The 27317-nt window shown below is 39.7% G+C and overlaps 1 protein-coding gene across 1 annotated transcript in view; it reads left to right on the plus strand.

The window, feature by feature from the left end:
* IL1RAPL2 (interleukin 1 receptor accessory protein like 2) overlaps positions 1-27317 on the plus strand; it is a 1100174-nt gene continuing 1072857 nt past the window's right edge. The window contains exon 1 of the mRNA XM_082447592.1: positions 1-27231. The gene's annotated coding sequence lies outside the window, so the exon portion shown is untranslated. The remainder of the gene's footprint in view (positions 27232-27317) is intronic.

Raw genomic sequence — 27317 nt, forward strand, 5'->3', positions numbered from 1 at the left:
CTTTTTCTTTTTTTTTTGCTAAATTTGAGAAGTTTTCAATCTTTTTTTTTTGTTTATTTTTGGCTGCATTGGATCTTCGTTGCTGCGTGTGGGCTTTCTTTAGCTGCGGTGAGCGCAGGCTACTCTTCATTGTGCTGCGTGGGCTTCTCCTTACAGTGGCTTCTCTCTTGTTGCAGAGCATGGGCTCTAGGCATGTGGACTTTAGTAGTTGCGGCATGCAGGCTCAGTAGTTGTGGCACACGGGCTCTAGAGAGCAGGCTCAGTAGTTGTGGTGCACGGGCTTAGTTCCTCCGCAGCATGTGGGATCTTCCCGGACCAGGGATGGAACCCGTGGCCCCTGCATTGACAGGCGGATTCTTATTCACTGTGTCACCAGGGAAGTCCCTTCAATCTTTTTTTTTTAAGACTTTTTTTCAATTCCACTCTCTTAGTCCTCTGTCTTGGGACTACAATGATATGGATGTTAGCTTTTTTGTTTTTGTTCCACAGACCCCAAAACTGTTTATTTTTTCACTCTATTTTACCTTCGTTGCTTAGATTGATAAATTCCATTGGTCTGTCCCCAGTTTCACTGATTCTATCCTCTGTCATGTCTACTCTACTTTTGAGCCCATCAGTGAATTTTTAATTTCAGTTATTGTATTTTTCACTTCTATAACTTTCATTTGGTTCGTTTTTATGACTTCTATTTATTTGCTGAAATGTTCTGGGTTTTTGTTTTCATTTGTTTCAGATAATTTGTAATTGCTTGTTCAATCATTTTTATGATGATTGCTTTAAAATAGTTTTCAGATATTTCCAACATCTGATTTATCTCAATGTTGGCATCTGTTGATTGTATTTTCTTATTCGTGTTATGATTTTCCTGGTGCTTAGCATGACAAGTGATTTTCTATTCTATCCTGGAAGTTTTGGATATTATGAGACTCAATACCATTTACTTTCTTTTTTTAAGTAGGTCATCCCTTATTGAGGCATAGCATGAGAGTTGTGTGTGGGGTGTATGTTCAGTTTCCCTCTTGGCCCCACTGATACCAGCTGGCAAAAGTGGATTACTGACTCACACTGCCTCATTGCAGATGGCTGGGGTGAAAGATTAGTTCCCTGCTTGACTCAGCTAACACTTTCTGGTAAAAGTGGGACACTGACTTGCCATCTCATCGCCTCCAGGTGACGGATGTAAAATCAGCTCCCTGCTGGGTCCTGCTGACACCAGGGGAGGGAGAAGAGGAAGTGGAATACCAACTAACCCTGCCTAGCACTGCCTAATTCTGTCTCGTTCATGCTAGCTAGGTGTTGAGGCTCAGGTCCTCACTGGTTCTGCTGTCACCAGGGGAAGTGGGAGGTGGAATGCTACTTAGTCCTGCATCACATCACCTCATTTAGTCTTATTGCTACCAGGTATGTGTGGAGGTTCAGATGCCCACTGGGTGTTGCAGGCACCAGGGATAGGGTAGAGAAGAGTGCTTACTAGTCTTAAATCACAGCACCTCCTTCAGTCCCATTGATGTTGGGTGTGGGTGAAGGTTCAGCTCTCCACCAGACCCCGGTGACACCACCCAGGCAGAGCGCCACTTGCTTCCCCTGGGCAGGGTATGGAGGAACAGCTCCTCGCTTGACTTGCCAACACCACTAGGTGGGGTAAATCAGATTTGCCTGATCAGGCAAGAGATGGAAGATTAACTCCCCAATCTGCCCCCACCAACACCACTGGGCAAGGGGATCAGAGTTCTCCATTATTTTTAATGATTTTTTTTTTAAGTAGAGAAGACTTTTTTTCTTCTTTTAAAAAAAATTTTATTTTGTACTGGAGCATAGTTGATTAACAATGTTGTGTTAGTTTCACGTGTATAGCAAAGTGATTCAGTTATACATATACATGTACCTTTTCTTTTTCAAATTCTTTTCCCATTTAGATTATTACAGACTATCGAGCAGAGTTCCCTGTGCTATACAGTAGGTCCTTGTTGGTTATCTATTTTAAATACAGTAGTGTGTACACCCATTTTTAACATCATGAAGTTTATAGTCTAGTGGGAGAGACAGACAATAAAGAAGTACATTCAGACAGATATATAAGTGTAACTGTGAAACGGAGGAAGAACACAAAGTCCTATGAGAAAGAAGAGGCTTTTTTTGAGGAATTGACATTTAAGACCTTGAAGGATGAGAAGGAGCCAGCAATGTGAAGTGGAAAGTGTCTCAAGGAAAGGAAACAGCAAGTAAGATGACACTACGGCAGGAGAGAAACTGGATATTCAAGAAAGTGAATGCAAGATGGAGAAATTGAGGTGTCTAAGTAGTGAGAGGGTGAGGCTAGAGAGTTAGCAGGTACCTGATCATGAAGGATCCTGAGGACTATGTTAAGGATTTGGGATTTTTGTCCTAAATGCAGAGAGAAGGAATTAAAGAGTTTTAAGAGAGCAGAGATATGTTTTGATTTAACCATTAACAAAATATCACCCTGACTTCTCTGTAAAGAGCACATGGGAAGGGAAGAGTAGATCAGAGAGACCAGTTAGGAGGCTGCAATAGAAATCAAGATGAGAGATGATGAAAGCTTATAACTGGGTAGTCGTATGGAGATGGAGAAAGGTGGAAATATTTGAAATACAAGATGTACCTCATTTGTCAATGGGGAATATGTTTCTAGAAATTCAAGTATTTAACTGCATCAGCATTATATGAATTCATTATAGCACAGTGCCTATGGAGAAGGTCTATATTTCCTACTATCAACATGCAAGTAAGGGTTTACTGCCTTCTGAATTTACTTTCTCTGTATTGTTTGTGATACTTCTAATGGTAAGATAGCTAGGCCTACAAATGAACCCAAATCCAGAGAAGACTGTACCTCTTCAAGCTGCAAACACACCTGTGTATGCTTTAACCATTAAAATAATCCCATGTTAGTCTTTGGAAAATAAGACTATTTCCTGGGGATCAAAGATCTATGGTAAAGAAGAAAAAAAAAAAAGAAAGCAGATGATGGAACACTGCTTAACTCAGAATAAGCCCTCAATAAATATAAGCTGATACTAGATGAAGTTTAATTCAATTTATTTTAGTGAAAATGCATGTATTTTAAAAGCTTAGTTTAAATGACAGGAGTAATTTACAAATCCATAAATATTTGGAGCAGGGTCTTTTCTTTGTCATGTGGTTAATTATTTATTTTATGAAAACATGTTTGCATATATAATGAAAAGCTTGTTAGATAAGCTGGGCGTTAGAGAAATTTAAATTTAACATTTTATAAGCCAAACATCCCCCTGAAATTCAATCAAAATGAAACTAGGGTCTTATACTATTCTCTTCAATAAGGATTCGTTGTAAAAATTATTTCTGAAGAGTATACCTGTATCAGTGAGGATTCGGTTGTAGGAAACAAAAACTACTCTCCCTTTCTAGGTATGTAATACATGGAAGAGGGGCCTTCCAAAATATTGGCTGGGCTAGAGGAATGAGTTCTGAACTGGACTCCAGAAATGAATCTGAGAATAACACTGAATAACTGGTCTTTCAGAGGACAGGCTACCTCTGCTCACATCAGGAAGGCAGAGAATCATGAACTTCCCACTGGAACTGTTGAGTTCAAGGACATAACCATGACTGTGCTTGAGGGATCTGGAAGCCACCACTACTGCAGCTACCTCTTCACCTCATGAAGCTGATGCCAGGACATCAAAAGCTGAGTCCACCCTTCACCCCAATACAACTGCCTCTCAACATCAGCTAAGCTAATGGGAGCTAGAATGCTGCTGCCGAAAAATCCAAGATCTTCAAGACTGCTTGCCAGCAACAATCGTCAAAGCAGCAGGAAAATGATCCTCAAAGCACTTCTCTCCTCTAAAGCTCATGAAAGTACATCTAGTTTGTGGAACCTAATTTACATCCAGAAACATGACTGTAGGAGAGTCTCAGAAAAGTAGATTTTATTTTTCCAGGATAAGCGGTACAGGTAGGCATGCTAGAAGGAGGTGAGAATGGGTGCTGATGCAATTCACCATGTTCACCACCTTTTTTTTGCTACTAAACATGGTACACATTTGTCCTTCCATACTTACAAAAACAACAATGATAATATGGTAATACCTAATATAATGCAACTCTTTCTGGTAAAAACAAAACTGCATCCATCCTCTTCCAAAAGGGAGAAGATACAGAGTCTTATTAGTAACTGAATGTATCTTTGCATGATGTTCATTCATCATATGCTTTTGTCATAATCCCACCTGGAGATGATATAACTTAAAGACGATAATAAACTTAATTACTACCAATAAATTTTTGCATAAAATGGTTGGGGAAAGAGAAAGGGAAAGGAAAAAAAAATGTGTGTGTGTGTGTGTGTGTGTGTGTGTAAACAAGGAAGAAAATAAGATGACTATAGCAATTCTCATTTTGAAACTGGTTATAAGGTGTGGTCTCCTAAGTATTTATAAATTGCATCTTCCTCTATCTTTACTGTGTTCTTTTGCCTTCAGCCAGCACCTCTGCAGGTTGGGCTGTTAACTTTGTGAGGTGACCTAAAACTGTTCCTAAGGGGTATGGGTCCTTCATGGTTCTGCTGGCTTGGGTTGCTGCAGTCTTCTGTTAGTTCCATTTTTTTTTTTTTTTTTACTGTACTTCAGGAGCACATTTTCATCACTGGTTTATATATAGCCTGCCTTTATTTAGTTTTTGGTTATTTAATTAAATGTACTTGTTTTTAATAATGTAATAAGCATTCTCAACCCAACCACTTGAAACAAAAGCTAGCGCCTTAACAATAACCTCTCCCAGCACCACATTTCCCTCCATCTGAAATAGCACCAACCTGTTTCTCCTTTTCATGATCTCCTTGTTCTGTTTTTATATAGTTGTGTTGCATGGAATTTCTAAAGAGTTTAATTATTTAGTTGTGTTTTATAGAATGGATATCATGCTGCATGTAATGTTTAGGATTTATTTTGATTTTTTAAACTTATTTTTCTAAAAACCATACCTATTGCTGTATGTTACTGTATTTCATTCATTTTGGCTGGTTTATACTAATCCATTATGTCTATACCGCAGTTTATTCATCCTCTCTCTCACTGATGGGCATTAGGGTTGTTTCCAGGCTTTTACTATTGTAAGCAGTACTGCTGTGAACATTGTTATACATATTTCCAGTTGTATATATGGAAAAGTTTGTCTTTGTTATACATCTGGGAGTGGAATTGCTTAGCCACAGGCCATGTAAATGTTCAAATTTAGGAGTCAGTGTGAAACTGTTTTTCAAAGTGGTTGCAGAAAACTTCATTCCAGAGGCAATATGTAAGTCATACGATGGCTACACATCATCTCCAACATTAGGTATTGTTAGACTTTTACTTTTTTGCTAGTAAAATGTATATAAACTGGTATCTGAATGAGGTCTTGATTTGAATTTCCTCAATAACCACCGATGTTAAACTTGCTTCATACATTTTTGGCCTTATGTGTCTCCTCTTCTGTGAAATATCCCTTGCCCATTTTTTCTACTGGGTGTTTGTGCTTCTCTTATGGTTATATAGAATTTATGTATTTTTGATACTAATTCTTTCTTGATTGTATGTTCTGTGAGTACAGTTTTCCAGTTTGTAGCTGTCTTTTTCACTTTCTTTTAGGTGTCTTTTAATGAGTTTTATTATAGTCAAAATTATCAATATTTTAGTGTCTTGTTAACAAAAAATTTCCCTACCCCAAGGGCTAAAAGATTTTCATGCATTTTTTTCCACAAAGTGTTTTAAAGTTTTATTTTTGACTTTTAAATACTTAATCCATCTAAAGTGGTTTTCTGGATGTGGCGTGAGGTAGGGACTGATTTCATCTTTTTCCACATGGTAGCCATTTTACCAGCTCCATTTATTGAACTGCCCCTACTTTCTCCACTGAGCAGATGTGCCATCTCTGTCTTATATCAGAGTTTCATTCATGGGTCTGTTTCTGTAATTTTCCCTATAGATGTCTTATACATCTTTTATTAGATTTCTTCCCGGATACTTGATATTCCTGATATTATTGTAAATTTTGTCTTCTCTTTAAGTACATTTTAATGGTTTGCTACTGGTGAACAGAAATGCAAAATGTTCTTTTATATTGATCTTATAGGAAGCTACTTTGCTAAACTCTTCTGTTATTTCTAACGATGTGAGTTATTTGGGTTTTCTAAAGACATTATCACATCATCTACAAATAATCTTCAAATAATCACAGTTTCATTTCTTCTATTCCAATCCTTATATTTCTTATTACAGTCTTACAGTCTTATTATAGTGGATCAGACTTCAAGTACAATATTGATTAAAAGTGGTAATAATGGGTTTCCTTGTCTTGTTCCTGATTTTAAAGAGAATGCTTCCAAGGTTTGCTCACTTTAGGCAATGCTAACTTTACGATTATTTTACAGGTATTTTATCAGGTTAAGACATCTCTTCTTCCACTTCTAATTTAAGAACTGTTATATTTTTATCATAAAAGTGTTTTTAATTTGATGAAAGACTTCATATCTACTGAAATAATCATGTAGTTTTCCATATTAATCCAGTAATATAGTAAGGTACATTTATAGATTTTTCTAATATTAAACCATCCTTGCATATCTAGGATAAATTCATTTTGGTTATGATATACTGTCTTTTCTATACACTGTTGGGTTTGATTTACTAATATTTTCTTAGGAGTTTTGCATCTGTATTCATGAGTCAAGTGAATCCATAATCTTCATTTCTCATAATTTCTTTGTTCTCGTGTCTGATTATACTTGTCTTGAAAAATAGGTTGGGTGGTATTCCCTCGTTTTCTATTATCTGAATGTATTTGTATAAAACTGGGACTATCTATTTCTTGAAAGTGTGGTAGAACTCATCTATAAAACTGTCTTGATCTGATTTTCATGGATTTTATTTCCTAAGCACCAAGGTATTTGGAGTTCCTGCTCACCATGTCCCTATCAGCATGATGTCATCGATAATAGTAGACTGGCATGATGTCCTGTGGGATGATCAGGGTTCCAGTGTTCTAAATTTTTATAAAAAGTTGATGTAACCCTGAAATAAAACAGTGTCAATCTAAGAGTAGTTCTTGTTAGATTAAAGGAAATTGCTTCTGGTCTTTCTTGCTGAGTGGTACAAGGGGTAAAAAAAAGCATTTGCCAGATTGATAACTGCATACAAGGTGCTGGGGACTGTGTTGATTTACTTCAGTCTCTTTAAGGGACTACATGTAGAACATTAGCTGCAAATTGGAGTTTCTCACTGATTAAGCTGAAGATGATTTCTTGTCAGTCTCTAAGACCTGACTCTTCAGCAAAAGCAAAATAGGTCGCTTAAATGGGAAGTGATAGGAATCACAATCCCTGCACGTGTCTTTGATGGTGTCACTACTGTTTGTGATTCTCCCAGTAATACAATATTCTTTTTGGTTTACTCTTTTGGTAGAGAGTGAAGTTCCACAGGCTTTCACTTGGCTCTTTTTTCCATAATAGCCCTTGTTGTACAGGTTAGGGAGCCAATGTGGGGGTTTCAGCAGTTGCCAAATAATAATTCCAATTTATGCATTTGGGATCTGGAAAAATAGCCACATGATTGGTTCACAGACCTACTGAGCCCACTGTGAGATGCCCAAAATCCCATTTTATCATCGGACTCCTATAAGTCCCTGCATTTACCAGTAGACCACAATGACATTTTGGATCTCCAGGGATTAGCATAGCTCAAAACCAGTGTCCAATGATCTCTAAAGGTTTTAGGTATTTCTCTTTCCCCAGTGTGCAGTTGTCCTGGTAAATGATTACAACTTCCTTTTGGTAAATCTAGGAATAAAGGTGTATAGTACGTACTTATGGTCATATTACAAGATTCTCCCTAAAGGAGCTTTTGTTTTGTCAATTGTCTCAGGTTTGGGAATTGGGTAAGGGACTGTGTTATATAGATTCAGTAGGAATTTAGTAGGTTGCTCATCTATTTTAGTCAAAGGGCATCATAAATAATTAGCTACTATCTAAGTCCTCTGCAGGTCAAGCCATTCTGAATGTTACTCTAGCTCTGCTGCTTATCACACTAAGCATGCTGACCTTGCATCTGGTGGTTCAGTGCTGCCACTCGGTATCTTTGATACCATCATTCCCATTGAAATAAGGGAGACCATTTCAATAGTGGATCTCCCACCTTCCTCTCCAAACTACAGAGGACAGCCACTATAGTGGTTACTTTAAACTCCCCCACCTTTTTTTAGTGAAATATAACACACACTCAAAAAAGTACATAAAACAAAATATATAGCTTAGTGAGTTATGATAAAGTGAACATTTGTACAATAATCATTCAGATTACAAAATAGAGCATTGCCTACACCCTAGAAATCCTTTGTATGCTACTTTCTAGTCAAATAATTCTCCCTCTTTCCAAATTATAACTATTATCCTGCTTTTTATGGTAAGCATTAAATTACATTTATATATAATTTTTACCACCCTAACGTGCATCCCTAATCACATAATATTTGACCTGTCTTTGAACCTTGTTTAAATGAAAGCATATATTGGGAGTATACATTAAATGGGAATATATATATATATATATATATATATATATATATATATATATATACTATTTTATCTGGTTTCTTTTGCTCATTATTATAGTTGTGAGATTTACCCAAGTTGTTACATGTAGCTATAGTTCATTTTGATTGTTGTATATTATTCACTCTATGAATATACTACAATTTATCCATTTTGTTGAAAAATGTCTGGGTTATTTTTGGTTTGATGCTGTTACAATAATGCTGTAATGAAATTCTTACATATGTCTTTCAATGTACATGTACCTGCTTTTCTGTTGGGTATATACTCAGAAGCAGAATTGTCCTCCCTTCTATTTACCCATACTTCATACCCTCTCCATGAATCTTTCTGGATATTTTCTTCAGAACTATATTTTAGTTCATGAGTTCTCTCTTCCTCTGCATCTAATCTCTGTTTAACTCAACTACTAATTCTTATTCTCAGTTATTATAGTTTTTACTTCTAGAATTTCTACTGTTTAAAAATCTGCTATGTGTTTCTCTGTCCCTGTTCTCTGTTTAAATTTTCCATCATTGCCCTTATCTCCTAGAAACTAGCAAACATAGTTATTTTAAATTTTGTGTCTGAAAATTTCAATATCTGGAATCCTGTGATTCTGTTTCTATGCCCTGTCATTGCTTTTATTTCTTGTTTGTATTGCCTGGTTTGGTTTATCTTTCATGTATGCCAGATACTTTATTAAAGCGTTTGTTTTTAGAAATAATATGAAACTTGAGATAATGTCATCTTCCAGAAATGAAGTATTTTCTGTTGCTTCTGCCAGGTACCTGAGAACACTAGCAATCTGGGGTCATCTTAATCTAATATTAGGATTGAGATTTTCTGGGTCACCAAAATGACTCAGAACTGAGCTGTAATCTGTGTGAGAGGTTTTTTACTTCTAATTCATCCTGAATCTTAGGGTGCAATTCTGTAGGGGTGCAGCCCAAACTGCAGGAGTTTTACCAGAGCTTCTACTCTTGATTGGCCATATTGATAAATCATGTGTGCTCTCTGAGCTAGTACATTTAAATCAGGGATTATTTTAAGTGTAGCCATTTCTACAAATCCTATCAAAAAGTATGTACTTCCTTTGTGTAAGTATGTACTTCCTTTGTGTAAGAGTCTTAATCCATCCTTACACATATTCCTCACATTTATGCAGACAAAAATTAACAGAATCTTGGAATACTTTTTGCATGTGATTCTTCTCCCTCCTCCAGTCAGACTTTGAGGGGTGGTAGCGCTATGGAGTATTTCAGCAAGGCAGGACCACATTTACCAGCTTATGAGGAGGGGCTTCTTCTGTTGGCAAAGGAAATTTAGTGGACTTTGGAGGTTCAGAATATTCATATTGTTATGAATTGTTCCAGTTTCTATGTGTAATATTCAGTAACTTTTCCAATTGGTATGTCAGAGGCATTGACCAGTTAGAATGGACATCTGATCAATTAGTATGGATACTCATTACTTTCAAGTCTTTCATCAAATGTTACCCTCTTAATGAAGAATAATGTGGTCACTTCATTTGAAAGTTCATCCTCTCCAAACCCTGGCACTCCTTATCTCTCTTATTTTACTTCAAAAGCACTATCAATTTCTAGCATACTATATCATTTACTTAAAACATATATTTATTCTTAGTTTCTGTATCCTGCCACTAGAATATAAGCTCTATGAGGGCAGGGATTTTTACTTGTCATGTTCACTGAAATAATTGCTTAACAAATATTTGCCGAATGGTTGAATGGTACCTAATACTGTATCAGTTAGCACTCATTTATATGAAACAACCACTTGAGCTATTTTAAGCAGATAATTGTTTAATACAAGGAAGCAGGTGCTTATAAAATTCTCGGCTAGAGAAGTGGACTGTAGGCTAGGCTTCTAGGAAGGACTAACTGGCCCATCAGGGTACTGTTAACACTGCTACATTCAGGAAGGTGAGGCATGACAGCAGCGAGGAGGTCATGACTAGAACATTAAAGTTGACCTTAAGACCACATTGCCATATCGGCAACCCAGAAATAAGGAATTCACTGCCATTACTACAACTATCTCTCTTTTTTTAACATCTTTATTGGATAATAATTGTTTTACAACTACCTTTTAATAAAGATCTAGTGACTGGACCCTGGAATGCTGCTGCAGCAAGACCCAAGGCTTCCAGATCTTGCTTTTGGTTATTAGCAATGGTCAAAGCTGCAGGAAGATGTCCTTACCTCACTGAAATTTCCCTAATTTGCAACTAGAACCATGGAGTTTTCAGCCTTCTAGTATCTGTATTACAGGCAGGCGCACTACAAGGAGGTGGGAATGGATGCTATGTTCCAATTCATCGTATCTACTATATCAGTTGTACAAAGAAGTGTGTATGGATACGACATTTAACCATCTATCGTGTGCTCTTATTCAAACATCACTATTTCTTTTGCAAAAAAAAAGAGGGGGCTTATTATGCAAAGCTAGTATAGTTAAAGAATGCCCTTTTTCCCTAAATTGCTTTAACAACTCTGGAAGATTCTTTTTGTAAAGATGTCTTTCTTGTTCTCTCCTTTGTGAAATTATAGTTGAAACCAACTTATAGCAATTGCACTTCCCACACCTGGTTACGAGAGTGATTATGTTAGCAGAGGCATACTAAGAGGGGAGAGCAGTAGGAGCGATCTGCCTTGTGAGGAGATTTTATCACTAACATTGTTTAGAAATGATGGCACTTGGTGATAATAAAAAGCAAACTGATTTTTAGTTAATTTTATTATTATTTTAAAATTCTCTAAAGAAAATATACCCCTTATTGTCTGCACCCAGGGCAGTTGCTCCACTTCCCTATCCTTGTTACATCACTGTTTGTTAGCAATATTAAAGTTATTATTTCTTAGAATAAGAGATTTTCATCTTGCTCCCTAGGTACACTCTAGAAAACAGATTTGAAAACAAAACTGTGAGGTGTAACGTTAGAGGACTGATATTAAAAGCACAGATGTAGAACAATGATTCTCAGCTGTGGCTGTACAGTCAAAAAAGCTGGAGAGCTTTTGAACAAATACTGATCCCTGAGCCCCACCACCATATATTTTGATTAAATTGGTCTGGGGTGAGGCCTGAGCCTGGGTATTTTTTTTTAAAGCTATGTGAGTCTAATGTGCAATCAATGTTGGGAATTACTGCTTTCATAATAGTAAAGCACTTCTGAGGTGTATTTTAAACTCTAAGTGTGAATGTTTGTAGATGGGGTAGGGGGAACATTCTGCTGCTGTGCATTAAGTGATCAAAACCTGCTAGAAGCAGCAGCCTTGGTATGTGGTATAGGGTAGAGCAATTGTCAGCATGGCAGCTTCAGTCTAGGTTTGGAATTGGATGGCCATGTGAAAGCAAACTTCAATGGAAGAGAAGGAGCTAGCTGGGAAAGGGGAGCTGGTGGTAAGCAATTTTGGAGAGATTTGGAAGCGCCCGATTTGTGGCCACATTCTGAGGTTATGTATCAGATGATCAAGGCAATGGATTCAACTAATCCATTAGTATTACCAGGAGTGGAACCCATCTGGATCTCTTTCTAAAGTTGAGTGGCAGGGCCAGACTTGTATTCTAGGTCAGTGGTTTGCAACCTTGGATGTATTTTAGGATTACCTGGGGAGTTGTAAAAAATACTGATACCCAGGCCCTGACCCTCATACATTCAGCTTTAATCAATCTGGAATGGGGCCTGGGGAATTGATGTTTCCTGTTTTTGTTTTTGTTTTGTTACATTAAAAAATCTCTCAAGGAGGTCCAATGCACAGAGTTGAGAACAATGACCTAGATGGATCACAAATCCCTGTAAGGGTGTCTGCCTCAAATCGATTTTCTACATGTTTTTCCACAATGTCGTCCTCCTTCCCTGCAATGTGTTCTGTGAGCATCAGACTTCCTGACAACTTTACCCAGAGCCCAGCAACCTTTCCCTCTTACGCTAAGTTAGTATTCTCCCGAGCATTTACCACCGTTTGATATGGGTAAACATATCATAACCAGTCTACTTCTCTTCATCTCCACTGCTACCACTCTAGTCTAAGCCACCATAATATCTTGGTTGGTGTTGGATTTGTGTTTCTGTTCTTTCTCCCCTTCTTGTCTATCTCAACAAAGCCACTGACTCTAAAGATGCATGTCAGATCATGTCACTCTCTGCTCAAAAACCTGCCAGTGGCTTTTCATCTCACACAAAGTAAGAGCCAAATTGCTTGCTGTGATCCATGAGGTCTACATGATCTGACTTCACAACTTACCTCTGTGAGATTCTGTTAGTTCCCCTCATTAACACTGTTCCAGCCCCCTGGCCTCCTTTCTGTTCTCTGAACATACCAGATACACTCCCACCTGACAGTTTATACTTGTTTCCTTTGCCTGAGATGAACTTCCCTCAGATATCTATATAGAGCTTTCCACCTTGAGCACCCTATTTTACATTGTAACTCTCCCTGCATACCCCACACAATCTATTCCCTTGCCACTGCTTTATCTCTTTTCATATCACTTATCAACATCTGATATGTTATATACATATCTATTTATTTTTTAGGATCTATCTCTCTCCACTAAAATATAAGCACCATGAAGGTGTAGAATTTTGTCTATTTTGTTCAGAATCCCCAGAACCTAGAAGAGTTCCTGCCACATAGTAGATGGTCCATAAATATTTTGTTGCTTGAATTAAAAACCAAAGACGTTGGGTTGTAACCTCACTATGCAAATATACATGTGTTTCTTTTCTCGTTAGGGGAAAAGGAACTAACACTTTCTGAGTGTCTATCTGCCAATATAAATATTTTTCATATAATATATTATTTAATTCTCAAAACAATCTCTAATGAAGTGGGTATGATTATTATTATACCCATTTTACAGCTGAGGAGCTGAGGCATAGTGAGGCTGGTTACTTTGCCCAAGATCATGCAGCTCATAAGTATTGTATTGGTGCTGCTAGAATTCGAATCCAATTTTATCTGACTTCCAGTCTCATGTTATTGCTGCAAATGATCGCCCTCTCAAACTCATTATTAGAAATGAGTTTACCAAATTAGTTCTTATTTTAATGATTTTGCAGGAGGGCAGGGAGCAGTGGGGGGAGAGTCAAGGACAGGAAGAAATATAAACCTGATTGGCTGCTGAGCTTCAGTGGAGTAGTTAGGGACAGTAAGTTCTGGAGGGGATGGGCACTAGTGGGGAAGGGCCAGAGTTAGGAGCATCATCAAAGAATCTTCTCCTTCACAGTTGCGCTGATCATTTTGGCTTGCATTGACATATATCCCAGGAGCAATGTAGGGCCTCCCAGGCCCTCTAATGAGAGTGAGAGAGCCTGAAACCATTAAGAAGGCTAGAGTTATTGTTCCTGCACTTGCATCTGGTCCCATGTGCTACAGCTTACATTCTCTTCCTCCCTGCATCCTAGCTGTGCTTGACCTTACAAGGCGGAAAGGGTTGTGGTAATGGCAATAACAGTCCACCTAGCCTTGGGGCACGGACAAGATCTTTAGAGGTTCTAAGCTCTAAAATTATGCCTCCCCCTGTAAAAACTCCAAACCTTAAAATAATTGAATGTTTTTAAAGTTCTAATTTTCTCCTGTATGACTAAATCATTGCTTTTCCCCCTTTATTTATCAAATACCAACATATTTCAGAATTTGTTCTTCTTGGTATGGGAGTGGGTGGGAACAGCTGATTTGTTGTTGCCTTAAGTAGTATATTCTGTGCCTTTGGGTAATCTAGCACTGTGGTGGATAACATTGAAGGGGTCCGATTCCCCACACAATGACTTCTCTTCTTGCTACAGAGCTGGACATTCCCAAGCTCTTCTTGGGGATAAAGAAAGGGCTTCTGTTAGCATTCAGTACTATACATATTACTACAACAACCCATTATTGTCTGAGCACTTTCTCAGTTTGCAAATAGAGAGCAAAGATCCAAGGGGCTGGATCCAAGGGAAGTTTGAAGGGCAAGAGGAGAAGGAGAAAGGTTTCAAGTGTGGAGTGCTGCTGGGAAAGAGAAGGCTCAGGTGAGGTGACTAATGGGAACCCTTGTGCAGCTAGAGGTGCAACCTGGGCTCCTAGGTACCAAAAGGAAGGAGGAGCAGAATCAAATTGACAGTTTTTGCTAAAGGTACCCCCACCTGGGTAGTGATGGAAGTGGGAGAGTTTCTGTGGCTGGGCAACTGGTACTGCAGAGAGGGGTTAAATAGGGCCTTTGCCTCATCTCAATTTCTCTGCCAGCCTAGGAGAGCACCAAGGAGACAAAACCATGACCTTGTAAGGGGCTGGATCCATAGCTTCCATCACATCACTGATTCCTGGTCCTCACTCTTGCCTGTTTTTCACACCTAACGAGGCATAAAGTGAGAGTTCTGTGCTCACCCAAGCCCTTAGGGAATAGGAGCAAAGTGGACAGGTGACTTGGAGCAAACCGGGAGGGAGAGGGAGGTCCTTAGTGCAATGTTCTCAAATAATGAGTTAAATAAGAAGACCCCATAAAATCAATAAACCTCAAAGGACAAAATCTAAAATATTTGGATGTCTAAATTCTCCTTTAACCAACAGTAACATTTGTGAGAACTCGTTCCTTATTCTGTTATTGTGTAAATGCTCAATTTCGCTGGAAGGATGTTCTCATCTGATCTATATTCTACAACATTGACATTTCTCTTTTCATTCACTTTTAAGCCTATTCCAAGTAAAGACTGCCAACTGTGTCATATTAGCAGCGGCTGTGAAATGGACTATTTTCCACTAGTGGCTAAGATGAGACCAGAATATGGAAAATAAAGCTAGTTTTAAAAATTCAATTTGCAGTAGATATGTATGAATAATTTATGTGTCCTTACTTTATAACATAGTAATTAAGGTACCACTGATTTATTATAAAAAGTTAAAGTATGTTTAATGATGCCACTTTGTGCATTTAAAATTAAAATATAAATCAAAGGTATCATTAAAAATAATTTCACCTTACTATATATTTCAAAGCCCATGGGTTATTTTATTGCAATGTGCCTAATCTCTTAATTCAGCTACAAAAGGAGATAACTCTAAGAAGTGACATGATAAATAATTTAAAGCATAACACTTTTATGCCACAATCCTGACAAAAGAAGTGAAATATGGTCTAAAGTGTCAGAGGTTCTAATTGCTGAAGAGGTCTTAGCATTCTTGTATGAATTTTTGGCATATGAAAGAGAAATTTCTGTTTATTGACATTTTCTCATTGAAAGATTTAGAAAGATTCAACATTGATAATGGTTTTGTTGATCTGAAGTGAATTGGTAGGATCACTGTTGTGTCTAGAGCTTGTGACCACGACAAGGAAAAGAGAAACAAATTTTGAGTCCTGGTCATCACATAAGGAGACTGACTCAGAGGACCTGAGAATGGATGTCCAGTATGATTCATGATGGAATGGCAATACTAGGAAAAAGAGAAAGAAAAATATCAAGATCCAAATCCATCCTTTCTGCTATGAAACAGTGTATTTTATGTTAGCACAGCATTTCCACTAACTGTGTCTGATTATTATTTTTAGCTTATTAATGATACTATAATAGTAGCTAGTTGGTATTTATCTCCAAGGCATTCTAAATGATTTGCAGGAACTTTTTTATTATTCTGTATCATATCCCTGTCAGGTGACAATATCACTCCTCACCCCTCCTCCCAAGGCAATTTAGAGAGAGAAAAACAGAGATACCAAATAAGGAACAGATGATTTTAAAAACAACCACAACAGCAACAGAAAAATTTCTCAGATTTTCTGATTCCTACCCGGGTATGTTCTGCATGGAGCTTTGCTGCTTTGCTTCAACGTGTATGATCTAAAATAACCAGCATGCAGTGAAAGTCCAACAAAGTGAAATTTTACTTTTTGAGAATTAATTAGTGATGTTTTTGACAAATGTGAATTTTCTTTGGTACCTTCACGGGAAGTAAATAACAGCTACCCAGATCCCTAAGATGTTGTCTTATATTCTAAGAAGTGAAGATTTATATTGGGGGTGGTATGGGGCTGGGTGTTGGGGGCAGTTCTTATTGGAGGCTTTCAATGGCTCTTGGTGTTTTTAAGTTAAACTGCCTGCTGAAAGTTGGCACTCTTTTAGAGAATAGGGGTTTGTTATGGACCGAATGACCGTGTCCCCCTCAAAATTTGTATGTTGAAATCTGAACCCCCAGTATTAGGAGGTAAGAACATTAGGAGGTAATTAGGTCATAAGGGTGGAGCCCTTATTAATGGGATTAGTGCCTTTATAAGGAGAGACACCAGAGAACTCCTTTTTTTCTCTCTCTCTCTCTCTCCCTCCCTCCCTCTTTCTTTACCACCCCCCTCACTCTGTCTGTCTCTCTATCCCCCTTCCTCTCTTCCTCTCTCTCCCTCTCTCTCCATCATGTGAGGATACAAAGAGACCAGGAAGAAGGCCATCACTAAGAACCCGACCATGTTGGCACCCTGATCTCAGATGTCCAGCCTCCAGAATTGTGAGAGATACATGTTTGTTGTTTAAATCACCAGGTCTATGGCATTTTTGTTATAGCAGCCTGAATTGTCTAAGACAGGGTTTTGAAATTTTGTTAAAAAGATCTTTGTCTTAAAGTTTAGAGCAGATCACAAGGCCATGGCATGCAATGATAAAGCTACTCCTGGTGTTTATTCTTGTTCTGTAACAATTTCTAGTCAAACATGATTTTTATTGTGTTAAAGTATCAGCTATCGGGTATGGCTAAGGAAAATGATGTTCTGGTTAATCCAGCAGTCTGGTTAATAAAAATTATCATTCATATACCAGTTTTCAAATACTGAGACAACAGTATCATATACTTGATGGTAAACTGATGTAGAGGATACTTAAAATTTTCTCTGATGATCTAGAACACATTACAGAATCGCACGATGTTGCCAGGGCATCTTAATAAAAGGAGCAGTTTTCCTTGTGCCATAAATGAACTGCAATGACAGCTGAGAGTTTCAATTACTAGAATGCTGTATAAGAGTGTTTATCTAGAAACACACTGCAATAATTAATTACCTTATGGCGCTCTCTTTCTTTAAGGTTGGCCCCAACTTCTCAGTGCTTTAAAAGTACTCATGTCAAAGCCAGAAACCTTAACCTACAGCATTGCTATTTGAAGTACAAGTCCAATTTAAAGCATCATTATAGAGACAGTCTTGGCTCCTGATGTGGCAAAACCATTTCCCTAAGTGTCAGAGGTGCTTCTTTAAGCACGGGATTACCGTTTGTTGTTGTTGTTGTTGTTGTTGTTGTTCTATGATTGGGATTTTCTTTTATTATAATGCAGAGGAATTTCTTCTTTTAGTGACTGACAAAAGCCCGAACTCCAATCAATTGATTTAGAAGGCTATATATAACTGACTTTACCCTTTCTGGCAAATGTGCTGATGCTTAGTGATATCTGACTTTCCTTTGACAAGGGGTTTCTTGGTGAGTATAAAAATAAATAAATATTCACTTCCTTTCTTTGAGGGCAACAGAGGTTTTTCAGTCAAAGTCTTATTTTTTTTCCTGTTCTCTTCAGAAACCCAAGCTGATGGAAGAGTTGCTTGCTTCTCTAAGGAATGAACCAAAGGTAAAGGGATTTAGGTGACATGTAAGGAGAAATTTCCTGACAGTGTAGTAAAACATGAGAACTAGTTTTGTCAAAGAAAGCTGTTGAGTATTAGACAGGGATCTCCTCCCCACCAAGAAGTCAGTCAAGGCTTGAGATGTAAGAGGGGAGAGCCAGCTCAGTGGTTATCCCTGGCCTGTACCTGCCTTCTGATGCTTGAGCTTGCTGCTTTTGCCCACTTCTGGCCTCAGTAGGGAGATGGTGATAAAACAAGGAGGAAGATGAGGAGAGAAGAGAAGACATATTCTGCCTCCTTATGAGTCTGGGTTTTGAAGGTTATACCTATGAAGCTCTGTCTTTCCCACTGAATTAAATACAAGATCCTCAGCCTGACATTTGAGGCCCTCCACATATTGGCTCCAGTCTATTGTTCCAGGTCTCTCTCTCTCTCACTCATCCTTTCTAGGGACTCTAGGCCACAAACCACATGGCCCCCTTTTCTCATAAAATGCACCACAGAGTTTTGCCATACACACTTGCTCATACTTAGCCTCTCTGGCCCTCTTGCTATCTCACTGAACTTGAATTCTACCACTTTGAATCCTTACTCACTTAGTCCTGGCCACACTGGTCTATTTGCTGTTTTCCTTTGCTGAGCATGCTCCTGCCCCAAGGCCTTTGCACTTCCTATTCCTTCTGCCTGGAACATTCTGTCCCAGTTATAGAATGGGGCTTGTTACCTTATCTCCTTTAAGACATTCCTCAAACCTTGATTTTCCTGTGAGGCTTCCTTGACCACTCTATTTAAAATTAAAGTTTTCCTGGCCCTCTCCATATCACCTACCCTGCTTTACTTTTCTCATAGCACCATTCTCTGCTATATTATACCACTTACTTATAAACTAAATTTCTTTTCTGTCCCACTCCCCCCACCCCTTTACCACCAGAATTTAAGTTTCATTCAGGCAGAGATTTTTGTCTGTGTTGTTCACTGCTATATACCCAGCAACTAGAAATGGTGTCTGACATACAGTGCGCTCTCAACAAATATTCATTGAACAATGAATAAATGGATGCTATGTCTTCTGCCTGAAATTCCCCTCTTCATATCCACCTATATTTTAAACCATCCTCAGATGCTACCTCCTTCATGAAGCCTTCCTTGATTCCTCCCAACATTATTTTCCCTCCTCTGGTTCCCTAAAATTTCTCCTGTTTGAAGTTAACTCACTGTATTCTCACCTGTGCCATTGTGACCTGTGAGTTTTCTTCTTCCTTCTGATATATATTTACTTCTTGAGGGCAGAGTTTGTGTTGCTATCCATACTCCTTTCACAAATATTTTAACTTTAAAAACTCATTTAAGAGTTCCACTTCTGGGATGGCAGTATGAGGAGCTCCACAGATCCACTCCCTGTTGAAACAAGCATAACTGATGAAAACTTTAAAAGAAAAACTGGAAATTATCCCAAGGCATACGTAAATAAAGCAATATTTATTCCACAATAACAGAATGTTCTGAAGCTTTCCTGAAATGAAATGACTTATTTGAAATAGAATATGAGGGAAGTTCGAGCCTAAGGGAACTCAAAAACAGTGGAGATTTTGGTGGTAGACAAATCAGAGGAGGCTAGTAGCTCTTTTTAATTCAGAACAACAAGACAAACCATAGGATAGCTAGTTCACTAGAGAACCATGGTAAGAGACAGCAGTGAAAAGCCATCCTGCAGTCAGAGCAAACCATGAAGACTGGCTCCCAAAACTAGTCTTGGCCAAATTTAACTGGTGCAGACCATGGAACAGTTTATGCATGGAATATTGTTGAAAACAATAGAAAATTCAACCCAGTTCCTGGAGCATAACAGCTGGGTGTGATACCTAATGAGGCACACAGCCTAAAAGAGGTCAGGGAAAGAGACAATTAAAGAGAGCCCTGCTAAAACTACAGTCATTCCAGGATGATTGTGTGCATGGTCTAGGCTTTGTCCACTGAGGAATGACACCAAAGGCTTCACATGTGGGAAAAATAGACTTCACTAAAATAGCCTATCCAAGTTATTAAACAAATAAGCAACAAGCAAAAACAAAAACAAGCCTCAGAGAGTGGGGAGGGGAATCGTGTCCAGAGTTGCTACATTACCTTAAATCTCCAATTTTCAACTCCAAATAACAAGATATGCAAAAACAAACCAGAAAAGCATGACTCATTTACAGTAAAGAGAAAAAAACAATGACCAGGCAATAGAAACTGCCTGTAAGAGGGCCAAAATGTCAGGTTTAACAGACAAAGACTTCAAAGATGTCACTATAAATATGTTTAAATAACTAAAGTAAACTATGCTTAAAGAAGTAAAATAATTTATGATGAAAATGTAATCAAATAACAATTAAGAGATAGAATTATTTAAAAAAAAACCAAATGGAAATTCTGGGACTGAAAAGTACAATAACAAAAGTGAAAGTTTGTTAGAGGAGCCCAACAGTAGATTTGAACTGGCAGAAGAAAAAAAGTCAGTGAACTTGAAGATAGATCGTTAGATATTATGCAATCCGAAGAACAGAGAGAAAAATATAATGAAAAAAAGAATAGGGCCTTGGTGAAATGTGGGATGCCATTAAAGCACACTAAACTATGTATAATGGAAGTACTTGTAGGAGAGGAAAGAAAGGAGTAGAAAAAAAATTTGTGGAAATAATGGCTGAAAACTTCCCTCATTTGATGAACATTAATCTACATATCCAAGAAGGCCAATGAACTAAAAAAATGATAAATACCAAGAGATCCACATGCAGACACATCATAGTAAAAATGCTGAGAGACAAAGAGAAAACTCTTAAGAGCAGCAAGAGAAAAATGACTTATCATGTACAACAAAACCCCAATAAAGAGAAAAAAGATGGTGTCTCTCAGAAACAATGGAGGCCAGAAAGCATTGGAATGACATACCCAAAAGGCTGAAAGAAGAAAAAAACTATGAATTAAGAATCCATATCCAGCAAAAGGAGCTTTCAAAAATTAAGGCAAAATAAAAACATTCTCAGATGAAATAATGATAGAATTTGTTGCAAAAGATCCATTTTATAAGAAATGCTAATTGAGGTTCCTCAGTATGAAAGCAAGTGACCCCACAAAGTAATTTCAATCCACATGAAGAAAAATAAAGCACCAGCAAAGGTAATTATAAAAGACCGTATAAATATTTCTTTTCCTTTATTCTTTTCACTGATTTAAAAAGCAATTGTATATTTGTGCTTCTAGGATTGTAACAGGTAGAAATGTAATATTTGACAATAACAGGACAAATGAGGTTGGTGGAAGCAATGTTATATTAGAATAAGGAAATAGCAGCAGAAGGTAACTCATAGCCATTGGAAAAAATGAAGAGAATCAGAAGTGGTAAATAGGGCTAACAATGCAAACAATATAAATATATATTTGATTTCCTTTCTTCTCTCAGCTTCTTAATAAGACATAAAATCATATACTGTAATAATTATAGCAGTGCATTCTTGGGTTTGTGACATGAATCGATGTAATATGTATAATATTAATGGTACAAAAATGGGAAAGTGGGAACACAGCTATATAGGAATAACATTTCTTTTTATCACTGGAATTAAGTTTAATATAAATCTGAAGTAGAAAGTATGTACAGATGTTCCATAGTTTATCCTAATGATAGATAATTATTTATGATTTAAAAAATACTTAGGTGGAAAATAATAGATGCATATGGTGAATATTTCTAAGTGTAAACGGAATTGCATTAGTCAGTTATTGTTGCAATAATGCATTATGATAAGGACCCCCACAAAGTATCAATGTCATACCACGACAAACATCTGTTTCCTATTCACAAGTTTGTTAAGTCAGCTTGGTTTGTAAGTCAGCTTAGGTTCACTGATCTCATTTGGGCTTGCCTGGGCTTGGCCCTACTCTGTGGGCTGGTTTCAGGTTTAGTCCATGTATCTTATTCTCTTTGGACCAGGAGCTACCCAGGACTACTGGTGGGTAGCAGAAGCACGAGGAGCCGAGCCATTAGCATCAAGTCTGCTAATATTCCTTTGGTCATAGCAAGTCATGTGGCCAACTGCAGTGGAATAGGGGAAATACACTCCTCTTACTCTAGTGGGAGGTACTCAAAGTCACAAGGTAAAGGGTGTAAATGGATAATTCTTTAACAGTGAGGGTGTGACAAATTCCAATGTACCACATAATATGTAGTAAAACAATAAAACATAATCTCACTTCACATTGCCAGTAACCCCCTCTTCCAAAAAAGAACCACTGTTGCTAATTTCTTAAATATTCACACAGAAATATCTTTTTATATATGAGTATATGTATGGTGAATCAGTTCATATCAGTAGTTTCTATAGACATTGCCATATTGTTCTCCAAAGTGGTCGCACTAATTTACACTGCAGCTAACTGTGAATGAGAGGATCCGTTTCTTCACATGCTTGCCAACACCAGGTACTATGGAACATTTTTATTCTTTGCCATTATGGTTTAGTTCGCAGTTATTTCCCCATGTGTACACGTCCATTCACATTTTTAACTCTATATCTATTCATGTCCTTTGCCTATTTTTCTGTTGGGTTATTTTTCTAACTGATTTGTAAGAGCCCTTTATATATTCATAAAATTCTCCCTTTGAGTTGTTGCAATTTTTCTCCCAGTTTATGGTTTGTCTTTCGACTTTGCTTATTGTGTTTTTTTTTCCCCCTTTGGAGAACTGTTTAATTAGTATGTACTAAAATTTATCAATCTCTTTCCTTATGGTTCATGGGTTTTAAGTTTTGCTAAGAAAGGTGCTCCCCACCTGAGGCGGTTCACTCCTTGAGATTCTGATTTAATAGATCTGCAGCATGGTTCCAGGAATCTTTAACAAGGTGCTAAATGAGTAATTTTGGCCATCAGCCAGGTCTAGAAACGTGGATGAAATAAGATCAAGTATGTAGGGCACCTGGTAAATGAGCAGACATTCAGTAACTATTTGTTATCTAGTCTCACCTTATTATCCTAATAGGTAACTTTGAAATTTGCCTTGGGAAGAGATAAGTTTAAGTTCAGCATATTTTTTGGTTATTTTTTTTGCAAAGCTACTTATCCCAACTGTTAATTTTGTAAAGACTTTTGGCTTCACTAAATGATTATCAGCTCTTCTCACCATTAATCGGCGAGCATATATTGAGTGCCCATAATTTGCCGAACTCTGTAAAGTCCTGTTCTTAATATTATTAGGAAGATGATGATACTTACCCTTCCCTAGTGGAACATGGGAATCAATTTGTTTATTCAGCAGTAGCGATTGAATTATATTAAGCTATGCCACACTCTCACTTATTTCTTCATGTAACTAAGGGCAGTTTTGCAAAAAGGCCATCTGTAGGTAGGGGTGCTAACTATAACTTGATATATGTCCCTAGTCATGAAATAGATTGGGCCTAATTGGTCTAAACAGATGGCTCTGGCCTTGTTCTTTGGTGCTTATCATCTGACAATGGTGGTACCAGACCCTACTATTAGATCCTTGGGTGATCACACTAATTGCCCTTTTTCATCTCCTGGGCTAGGCAGAGTTGAAAGATTTTCTTTAAAATGCTTCTCAATTGTTAATATGTGTTTGAAATCACCTGAGGATCTTGTTAAAGTGAAGTTTCTGATTCAGTAGTTCTGGGGCTGTGGCCTAAGATTCTGCATTTCTAGCAAGCTCCCAGGTGATGCCGCAATGCTGCTGGTCCATGGATATCACTTTGAGGAGCAAGGCCCTAGACCACAAAGTTTCACTAAATTGTTTTTGAGAAGTCAGTGGTTCCTTCTCCATTTTCTTGGCATTTTGTTCCTATTTTGTCTCTTTATTCCTCAACTCTTTTGCAATTGCTTCATTTAACCATAAGCCAGACCAGTAGGATAGGTCAAAGAGCAAAGAAAATCCACTGATCTGCCATAGTGCCTTAGTTCCCCAACTCTGGAAAGTCTTCTTAAAGCCTCTGGTGAAGGGTGATATTACCCAGGGGAGTAAGGTTAGCTAGACTAGTTAGGCATTTATCACACTGGGACACCAACACATTGTCATCAGCAGGAAGAGTACTGAAAGAATGGTCAGTACACAGGAGAGTAAGTTTTGATGGGGCAGCAGGTACAGAACTTGGATACACAAAGGCACTGAGTGTTAGAGTGAAGTTGGGTGGACTTGGGCATAGAAAGATGATAAAAGGAATCAACAGGACAGGAAGAGGGTTTTTGGGGTTTTTTTTTGTTTTATTTTTTTTAACTGTGTTGACTACTTGACAAATTGCTTAGGGATATTATTGGCTGCTATCCCCAACGAGATCCCTTCACCCTGACTGCTGGCTCCTTAACACCCTATTGTAAGTGAGATTTCCTGGTTTGGCCAAATGGCCTCACCTATGACAGCCTAGCTGCTCAGCTCAGGCCCAGGGCATGAGGGCTTGGTGCTATGCTAAAGGCAAGACTGGAGGCACCAGGCAGGTGAGTTGTGAGGAGGACGTGTTCTTCCACCCTGAGTTGCTGTAGTCCCTGGCTTGTTGGAAGCACTTGGCGTTGAATCCGAGTAACATTAATGTAGGCGCGGACGGATGGCTGGAAGTGGTGATCAGCCGGCTCAGGGCAAGCACACAAGCAGAGGGACGTTGGCAGGAGCTCTACAGCAAAGAGCAAGGGAGAACTGGCTCTCTAGTCCCCATCGGAATAATGAGTTTTTATCTGAAAAGAGGAGCTGTTAGAAAACAGAAGCAGGAAATGTAAGACCTTTTCCGTTTCAAAATACAGCCCTTCCCCCACCACCCCGAGTGTATAAACAACAAACTCCTGGGAGGATAACTTGGTTTCCTGCCAAAAGGACCTTACCTTCCACACCTGACCTCTCTTGATTCCCCGACTTAACCTCAACTGCAGAAAGAAGTTTTCAGGGTGGGGTTTCGCCAGATTTGATGAGATGGTCAAGGGGAGAAAAGAATGCATAAACTTGTCATGAGAGGTGAGAGAGGGACAGGAACTTTAACTGTGCACAGGCTCGGCCTTAACAGTCCAGGGGATGGTGGATCGAGGCCAAATGGCCAAGGAAACAGAAGGAAAGCGCGGGTCTGCGCTGCGAGCCGCGCGCACGGAGCGCTCAGCTGCTCCCTCTCGGTCCCGGTCTCCTTCTCCGTCTTTGGCTCTCTCGCTCTCTCGCCGCGCTCTCTGTAGCTAGTGCAGAGCGATGGAGTAGACTCAGGAGAACAGCTGGAGAGAGCTTAGAGAAAGACAAATTAATAGGAGCCGAGCGCAGCAGCAAATGCTGGAGCACAGCGCTCAGCTGACCCGTTAAATGAGCAATCCTGTTAAGTGTGTTAATCAGCAAGGCGCCCGTGAGCCGAGCAGAACGCTCTGGGAGATACCTGGCGTGGAAACGGTCTCTCCATCTGCTGCAATTCAAACCCTGTCAGTTCCCGAGTCGTAGTCCCTCTCTCCCATCACTCTTAAAGAGAGGAGCTCCCGGGTTGCGTGACCTTGGAGACTCAAGTGGTCAGGAGCAGCGCTCGCGAGCCTCAGGTGCGTGGCATAAACAATCATTGCCTGGGTTCGCTGCCCGGGTTCTATCTCCGAGCCCATCCTGGGGTCCCAGCCATCCCTGCTCACCGTATGATTGGCGAGGCTGGAAAACCCTGAGACTTAAGGATCTCTAACGTGGGAGGGGTGGAAAAGAGGAGTCCTCTCCGGTACTAGGAAGCTCACATTATGAATACAATTAGGTGGCCTGCGTCTTTAATAACATTAAGTTCTGGCCTGGGGGGAACCAAGCAGGTGAACTCCTGGCTGAATTAGATACCTGCTCAGTGGGTGCAACTGGGGACCAGAATAGCTGAAAAACTTTGCTTAGCGTCTTTCCCCGCCTTCCCTCACCCAGTTCAGCGCTCGCCCGAACCCGGTAGGCGGGCCTACTCCGGTACGGACGCTAGACGGCGCTGCTGGGACGTGCTTTCCTTCTCCCTGGAAAGGTAAGAGGGAAGTGCTTTTTTTTTTTTTTTTTTTTTAAACCAGGGGATGGGGGAACTCGGGGTTGGAAGCCTTTCCCACTCTCCCTCCCCGCGCTCCCAAATCCGAAGGGGTGTGGAAAAGGAGGAGCAGCAGTAACCCTTTTCCGTGACGTGCTTAGCGGTTTTCTCTAATCCCCACCTCCTCCCCGGTGTAATCAGTCAGCCCGGAGGCATCAAACTGTTAGCGACCGAGACGCAGCTGTAGGTGATTTCCACTACCCTCCTACCCCTACTCTAGGCATATTTTGGAGCGGCAGCAGCGGTGGCAGGATGTGAGGAGATCCTGGAGCGCGCTTCCAGGGCACCGCTCCTTCTTCGGAGTTAGGGGAGATACATAGGCTTTTGCGCATTGGCTGGAGAACGTTCCCGGGCAAGGTTGGAGCAGCGAACAGGCAGGAGAGCGGCAGTCAGGCAGAGTTCGCACCTGCCGCCTGTGCTGCCGTCAGGGCGATAGGGCTGCTGCCCTCTGGGGCATGCGTGCCTCCTGAGGGGCGTGAGGGCCACAGGCTGAGGCGCCTGCCTCCCAAGGTGCACCATTTGGCCAAGACGAGGTGGGGCTGGAGCAAGGCTGTTCCGAAGCAAAGTCTCGAAGAAGGAAGAGGCTGGGAGGCAGGAGACTTAGGAGACTCTGGCCACGGAGCCAAGAGGAGGCACCTGCCATTCTAGCGATTTAGGAACCCTCTTTAACCTCTCCCTGGCCAGCTCCCCCTAAAGTCCACAGAAGCTCTGCTGAACTCTAGAAATCTTCCCTGGGCGGGGATAAGTTTTCTACCATCCTCTTTGGCTACGACAGGGAGTGGAGAAAACGGGCGGGGCTGCCCTGTTCGCTGCTCTGGAAGACACCGTCTTCCCCACACCTCCTCCAGCCCCCTCGCCTTTGGGCAGCCTCCCTTGTCACCCGGGAAGCTCGAGCCCGCTCTCTCTGGAGCCCAGCTCTCCATCTCGCCCTGGACCGTGATGAACCCAGACATGGAACTGCACGCTTGAGCCCTGCTGGATGTCTCCAGAAGTTTTGCAAGACTCAGACAGGTAATGCCCATTCTCAAAATCGGACAGTTGGTTGGCGAGGGCCAGGGGATAACGTCCTGGGCTCTCAAGTGACGGCAGGGAGCAAG

The sequence above is a fragment of the Balaenoptera physalus genome, assembly GCF_965194825.1.
Source record: "Balaenoptera physalus genome assembly, chromosome: X".
NCBI classification, from domain to species: Eukaryota; Metazoa; Chordata; class Mammalia; order Artiodactyla; family Balaenopteridae; genus Balaenoptera; species Balaenoptera physalus.